The following is an 8,181-nucleotide window of genomic DNA, read 5'->3' as shown; positions in this document are numbered from 1 at the left end:
TACTAGAGATTGGTTTTTCGTAATATCAATACTAGAGATTTGGTTTTCCGTAAGCAAACGCAGAAGACGAACCCGGCGAGCAATTACTCTGCGGCCTTTTGACGCACTTTTGCATTTACTAGTGGCACCAAAATTCACAGGAATGGTTATAAAGTTATCATCTTTCTTTTTTTCAGTTTGAGCTTTGAGACAGTTTTTTTTGCTTTTGTCGACCATTGCAATTAATTTCCTTTGCATCGTCACGGGATTGATCGCCCATTTCATCCCACGAATAAGAGTACAGCCTGGTCCAGATAAAATCCCTACAGCATGGGTTCCTTCTTAAACGGTCTCGAACTGACGCCTTCTACACTGGTTTAACTGTTGCATTCGGCAAAGTTAATTATCGTGGTGCCATTGCCGAACTGGATTCGTATGGATTCACTGGCAATCTGTTGAACTTGCTGAAATCCTATCCTTTGAGACGGATGATGAGTGGAGAAATTGGCGAAGAGATATCTGCTACCTTCTGGAATTTACAAGGCAGTATCGTGTGCCCGTTGATGCTCCTGCTCTTCTTCAATGACAGAATACAATCATTGAAAAGTTCCCCGCCTGGCATTTGCGGATGAGTTGAAGTTATTCTTTAAAATCAATTTGATTGACATTTTGTCTCTGCATCAACCAATGAATGAATTTGCATACTGGTATGAACTGAATGGCATGGTACTCAGTCCAGCAGCGGTTTATTCTCTGCGTCTCCTGGTTGTTTCGTTGGAGATAGACTACTTTTTTGTTCACGCAATTCGGAGGTAGCCTATGCGAAATATTCGGTACGATGATTGGTGTCAGCTTCTTGAAGGCCCGAAAACATCATCATGATAAATTGCGATACTCTTAGAATTGGTTACCCAACAATTCTCCGTCAGATAAATATAGGTTCACACTCAAGAAAATTGCGGAAGTCATCACTTATAGCTTGTTCCCTTCCAAGGATTTTATTCCAAAAAGCAAACTAAATGATATTGTGAAGTTCCTGCCATACAAATATTCGAACTCCAGTTGAACTGGACATTGCAGCAGGTGACTTACAACACAGAATCTCGGAAGCTTTCACTTCAAACTAACCGTTAACGAAACCAACAGTCTGCCGTGAAGTGCTCTGGTGGAACGAAAATCTCAGCAAATATTCGTCGGGAAGCTGCTAAATGCGATACGGCTAAAAACGCGTCCCAATGGGATGCCTATAGAGTATCCCTCACTAAATACAACGCTGAGTTACGCAAAGCCAAAAGGAGATCCAAGGCTCGATTCTTTGAGCACATTCAGACTCTGCCTGAGGCAATGCGACTGTAAAAACCGATGTCCGATGTCTTGGGCAACTGAAAAACGGGGGATGGAAGCATAACTGTCACTTAAAAAAAAAACGCTGGATGTTCTTATGAGCATTCACTTCCCTGATGATGTTTCGAGTCCCGCAATGCTCGCTCGTCGACTGTTCTATCAACCGGGCACTAAGTTCTTTTGAGCCTATGAAGCCGCCAGGACCGGATTGCATTCTACCAATTTTCCTGCAATAATCGGAAGGGGTCATCATGACAGAGCTCATCAGCTTTTCTCGAGCCTGCTTTACGCTGGAGCCTATCCCGGTCAGCTGGCGGTGGTGTTTATACTAAAACCGGGCGATAAAACATTGCTTAGAGCTTTCAGACCTAGAAGTCCAACGTCAACTCTTCTCAAGTTGATGGTAAAAAATACTGATAACTACATCGGCAGCTAGTTTCTGAAGGACTTACTCATTCAGAAGCATTAATGTGCTTATCAAGGGAAGTCACTGAAATATAAAATATAAAATATCCGTAAAATAAAGGAGTCGACAATGCTGTAAAGAGCTGGATCCAAATAATGTTTTCGAGCAGAAGGATCACAGCTGCATTTGGAGATACGTCTGTCAAAGTAAAGACAGTGAAAGGTGTCCTTAGCGAGGAGTCCACTGTTAAGATCACTGATGGTAGACGTTCTAATAACCAAGCTATCGCAGCTAGGCTACGAAGTCATCGGTTATGCTTATGACGTAGTCCTTATTGTTCGCGGGAAATGTGATGCAGCTCTATCTAATCGTATGCAAGCGGCTCTTTACATCGCCAAGGCCTGATAATTAACTCCACTAAAACAGTCATTGGTATTGCCAAACGAAGGACGCATTCAATCACCCCTCCGCTATTGAATGTAGTGAGACTGAGTTTTAGCAATGAGACCAAATGTCTTGGAATCATTCTGGATAAGAAACTGAACTGAACTGCTCAACTAGACTACGCTATCAAAAAGCCAATTTCAGCGATCTGAGTTTACAGTACACTCTACGGCATGATCTGGGGGCTAAAATCACATTTAGCGCGCTCTAGTCTTACATCACCATTACTTTGCCACGTAGTTAATACGCAGCCCTCGTAAGGTGGCCTAAGGTAAATCAAATGACAGCTCAGGTAATACTGACCAGAATTCAACAACTACTTTGTCGGTCTGTCTGTTGGTTCCTGTAAATCCGGATCTTCCGGATGTTCCGGTGAGACAAATTAGCACGACTGTCAATAAAGATTTCCGATCTGCAACATGGTCCCGAAGATCCGGTTTCACGTGAACCATATGTGGACCATTTAGGTCCCGTATAGTAAAAATAGACAAATTTTCCAATCTTTTGACGGGTCAAGATCGAAAATCGGTCAAGAAATGAAGAAGTAAGAAGCATTTCATTTTGATGGGTACCCGGGTACCCTGCCGAGTACTTACGTGTGTTAAAATTGCTGAGTTCATAAGGCATCGTACACAAATTACGTAACGCATGAAGAGGGGGGGGAGGGGGGTTGAGTCTGCGTTACTTATTGTTACGTAGTGGGGAGGGGGGTGGGGTAGTAGAGACAGTTACGTAACTGTGATGTTTGCTCGAAATTGAAAATTTCGGAGGGGGGTCAGTCTAATCAGCGTTACGTAAATTTAAAGTGGGGGTCATGTCGAACGTTACCTATCGTTACATAGTGGGAAGGGGGTCTGAAATCTAGATTTTTAGCGTTACGTAATTTGTGTACGACGCCTAACGGTCAAAGTGTGCCACATGTGTTTTCTGACTAGTCTGGGAGTCCATTGCAACACTCAGGAAACTTTCTCAACAAAGTTATGCTATTTCGGGTACCCGGTCACACACTGTGAAATAAAAGAAAATGAACATGCCGACAGCCTAGCGAGACAAGGACCTGAACAGTTTCTGAGTATCTGGCCATTAAAAGCGCACTAAGTACGTGGAAAATCTTGAATTCTACCCCAACTAAGCGGTTACCAAAAGGCTACTTAGTATAACTCGCAAACAACTATCACGAGACTCCTCACTGGACACTGTCTTGCTGTTTATCATTTAAAGAAAATCGGCAAAGTCCCAACCGACAATTGCCGCTATTGCAACGCTGAAGCTGAAAGCTCAGTGCATTTGCTTTACTTTTGCGGGGCTATTGCTTCATCGAGGCAACTTCTTCGGAAGTCTGATATAGAAATGCTAGGGCCATTACTGAATCTCTCAATTTTGAAAATGGATGTCTATAGAAAACAATATCTTTGTCTAACTCAAACTTATTTTTTGTAAAGAATGTAAGTAAAATGTGAGTGAATTTTTGGGTGTAAGTTTGGCCGGCGACAAAAGATAAAAGTAGATCGCGCTTCCCGGGAATCGCACTGGTACTCTCCAACGAAAGCTGTCTTCAACGATCTCAGTCTATGAAACATGAGAGAATCTTATAAGAGTCAGCCTCTGTCCAACCGCACCCTCCTCAAAGTGCTCGACTTGAGTACGATGGCCAGCCAGTCGCGAATCGTTCTTACCACGAGATGGTTGTCTGAGAAATGCCGGATATCTTTTCTCTATTCTCATTGCTAGTAGCGTAGAGGCTGTATCTATCTTTAATAAGACGGAAGATCTGCTCCTGCCCAACCAGTGCATTTGCGTCCAAGATGACGATGTTTACAACACGTTTTGAGCACTCTCCATATGTTTTATCGCGGAGCTCATTGAACTCCTCCTTCACGTCTTTGGGTTTATCGTTCATTGACGAAATCGATGCTTCGTTCACATCTGCCGCTGTCACTATATTAGTAAAGATGGTGTTTGAAAGTCTTTCTCGCGATAGGGTTTATCGCTCGATACTCACGTTCATCCGCCTTCGGCCAACGCACTTCCTGGATTATCGTACTTCCACATTCACTTTTCACAGTTTCCTGATTAAGATCCTCACGCGTGCCAGTTCGAGTACAGTTCTAACGATTCATGTACCGAGCTTCCAACCATTGTCCCTTTCCGTTCACCTGGGTCGATATTGGTTATTCCGTTTCGTATTGATTTTTGGAGTGTTCGTAACAGGGCATGCTGCAGCGATGGGATTTAAAAGAGAACGCCTCCTCGTGGTGCTAAATGGACTCAACAATCACTTGTCTTGAGCCATCCTGAAATGGGGAACACACACTTGGACAAATTGTCCTTCAAAAAGAACAGCTGCCCTTCCCTGTTAGCATACAACCAAGTTCCCACCGATTAACCGATCCTTTGGTTGCTTCTTATCTAGTCGGTACCACGTGAAGGTAAGGATTTCATCTATTCCATTGTCACGGCAAAGAGGGGGTAGTGGGTGAGAAATTTGTTATTTGTAAACTCCTTTTCACCTAACTTGAGCACTGCACAATTGTATACGTGGTTTCCCAAGTATATTTCTATGAAATTAATGTTTCTGTATCTGGGTGACGTAGTGAGGAGTATTAAATTTCATTATATGTGAATTATTGAAAAGTTGATCATGAAAATTTGTGAACAGATGTTCCAGACCAAAAATTTAGCGACGCTATCGTTAAGCCGCTCATCGGAAAATTTAGCTCGATAATCGCTAAACGATAAACCCACATTAGCGGAACTTCCGCTAATCGCTAATCGCTAACTAATTAATATGTAAATAGTCATATCGCTATATTTATTGCTCGTGTTTTGTATGTTTTGGACCACTTTGATCTTTTGTGGTAAAACAAACGAAAACAATTACTTTTTAGAACTATTTACAATAAGAGGTTCTCAAAACGGTGTTCATACTTGATTTTGTAAAAACAAGGAGTAACAAAAGTTATTAAGCTTGCATCAAAAATAAATACTTGTAGGAATGCTTTCATAAAAATTTAATTACATATTATCTAAATCGAAAAAGTAGTACCAAAGTTGTCATAATTTTAAGCGCATTGCAATTTACAAAAGTTCTTGGTGTACCGAAAATTCAATCTAGACCTTGAGCTTGTTCTTCAAAATGCTCCTGTGGCTTGAACGATAACCGAAACTCCATTCTGGGGTAAAAAGACTGACTTGCACTTATGTCGTAAAGAGAGGAACTCTAGGCAATAACGACAATTGAATGTTTTTTAAATGAGACATACTTTCCCTAATAACTTTCGCAGTAAAGTATGTTCATCTTTTGAAGCAATTTACGTACGCCATCAGCAATTCACAGTTTTTCTAAATAGTATTATTGTCGCTTATCTACAAAATTCAGCGAATTACCGAATAGCGTTCCGAAGGCCAAAAATTTGAGCGACGCTAACAGTTTCGCTAACCAGCTCAAAAATTAGCGAAATCGCTAACTGAATATTAGCGTCACTGATTAGCGATTAGCGAATTAGCAGAATGGTGCCCACCACTGTACATATTGTTAGTTAACATGTCTTCTCAAAAACTCAGTTTTGGTAAAAATGCAAATAGATTCAACCGAGCCGAGCACAAAAATCGACCTTAGCGAACGTTGTATCCAGGAATCGGAAAAATATCAATTCCCGACAAATTCTGCGTATTGTCAAGCTATAATATTGAATATTTTGAGAATATCAGGACAAATGCTAGAATATGAAAAATAAATCAGGACGCCCAAATAGGATTACAAAATCAGGACATGTCCTGCTAAATCAGGACGGATGGTATCCTTACTTAAGAGGCAACAGTGGCCATTTTGACTTTTCGAGAAATCGAAATTTTCGATTTTTTTCGACGCCATTTTCTTTTAAAGCCAAATATCAAAATTCGAAGAGTTTCTTCACATATTAGTATTTTCTTACCCATCTTTAAAAAAAAAGATCTTAAATCGGACAAAAACTGAGCTCAAAACGGTGATTTTAGGAAAAGGTTTTTGGCATGGTTTTAGTATACACTAAGGTCGCTTTTTACGTGGTTTTTTACGCGGCTTTTTTACGAGGATTCCCGTATTTACGCGTTTTTTTACGCGGATTCTGGAGTTTGCGCGATTTTTTCACGCGGATTCCGGAATTTACGCGACATTTTTTTACGTGGTTTCCGGAATTTACGCGTTTTTACGCGGATTCCTGAATCTACGCGGTGTTTTCGTGTTTCACAAAGCGAGATAATATCGAGTATCTAAAAGTGTTTGTCAAATTTTGTCTTATATTGAGTAAAAAAGTCTCACGTCAAACATGCCAATTTTTCCCCTACAATACTGAAATAGGATTATCTTGATGTTATATTAACTTATTTGAGATCTGTTTAATGTAATATCAAGAGTATAGACGATACTCTAAGATACAATAATTTATTTAATTATTTATTATTATTATTATTTATATCTACAATTTATCTGACTAATGCATTGCAATGTCTCGATAAATATTACAATATTAGAGTTAAGTTCATAAAATGTTCGTTCTTTCAATCTTCTGCACGAATTTCTTCACGGATACGTTGAAGTCAAACAAGTGCTCAACACAAGCAAAAGCTCTTACACAGGCGGTTACGGGCTCATTATAACCGAACGATGTGCGATGAAAAGGGGTCTGCAGAAATCCAGTTGAACGCAGAGCGCGTTGTGATGCACAAAAGTCCACGAGAGACAAATGCTTCGGTGAGTCGATTTCTGCATGGAGTAATTTGGCTATAAACACAGCTTGATGCAATCGGCGACGGTGCTCAAGTGTATCGATTCCGATCAAGCGGCAGCGATCTGGATACGAAGGTAAGTTAGCAGGATCACGCCAGGGGAGCTCACGTATTGCAATACGGACGTAGCGTTTTTGGACACGCTCAATCCGCAAGTTCCAAGTAAGTTGGTGAGGAAACCAAACCAGATTGCAGTTCTCGACTAGTGGGCGTACTAGGGAACAGTAAAGCGCTTTTAGGCAGTGCGGATCATTAAAATCACGGGCGAGCTTAGATATGAAACCAAGCTGTCAAGTAGCTTCCGAAATTATCGTTGCGTGATGTAGGTGGAATGTAAGTTTAGTGTCAGGAAGAACATCTAGATACCTTACATGATCAACCCTCTTCAGTTCCAATCTGTCGATGCGATAGTCGCAGATAACCGGGTTTAAAATACGATGGAAGGTTATAACTTCGCATTTGGTTATACTAACCACAAGCCAGTTTTTTCGACACCAGCTGGTAAATACATTCAAGAAATTTTGTAGACGACGGCAGTCTTCGATAGTTCGAACTTCCAGAAACAACTTCAAATCATCTGCATACACCAGCTTGCAGCCATCACCCAGCAGCAGTGTCACGTCATTGAAAAAAAGTGCAAATAGCAAGGGCCCACTATTACTTCCTTGGGGAACTCCTGACTTGTTAGTCAATTGCGATGAAATACTAGAACCAAGTTTTACGCATAGAACTCTTCCTCGTAAATACGAGCTCAACCATGCAACGAGCTGGTGGGAGGCACCTAGGCGTGAAATTTTACGCAGAAGTATTGAGTGGTCCAAACGATCGAAAGCCGCTTTGAGGTCGGTGTATATCGCATCAACTTGAGCTTTTTGTTCTATCTGTGAGATGCACGACGAAGTGAACTCCAACAAATTGGTACAGACAGAGCGGCCCGGCATAAATCCATGCTGAGTGGTTGAAATATAGTGGTTAGTGCAGGAGAGCTTACTATGATCTCGAATAGCTTAGACCCAGCAGAAAGGCTAGCGATGCCACGATAATTTCTAACGTTTTGCCGGTCGCCGGAAAACATCGAGAATTTCCGATTTCTCAAAAATTCAAAATGGCGCCACTGTTGCCCCTTAAGGTGAAATGTGTTCTAACTCGGGGAAATTTGAAAAAAAAAAAATCATACATAGAAGCCAAGGCAAAAAAATTGTTGCACTGTGTTCTAATTAAACTTGGTAAATAAAGGTCTT

Source organism: Wyeomyia smithii, chromosome 2 (assembly GCF_029784165.1).
Source record: "Wyeomyia smithii strain HCP4-BCI-WySm-NY-G18 chromosome 2, ASM2978416v1, whole genome shotgun sequence".
Classification (NCBI taxonomy): Eukaryota; Metazoa; Arthropoda; class Insecta; order Diptera; family Culicidae; genus Wyeomyia; species Wyeomyia smithii.
The sequence above is the reverse complement of the archived record's forward strand: the minus strand, read 5'-3'. Positions refer to the sequence as shown.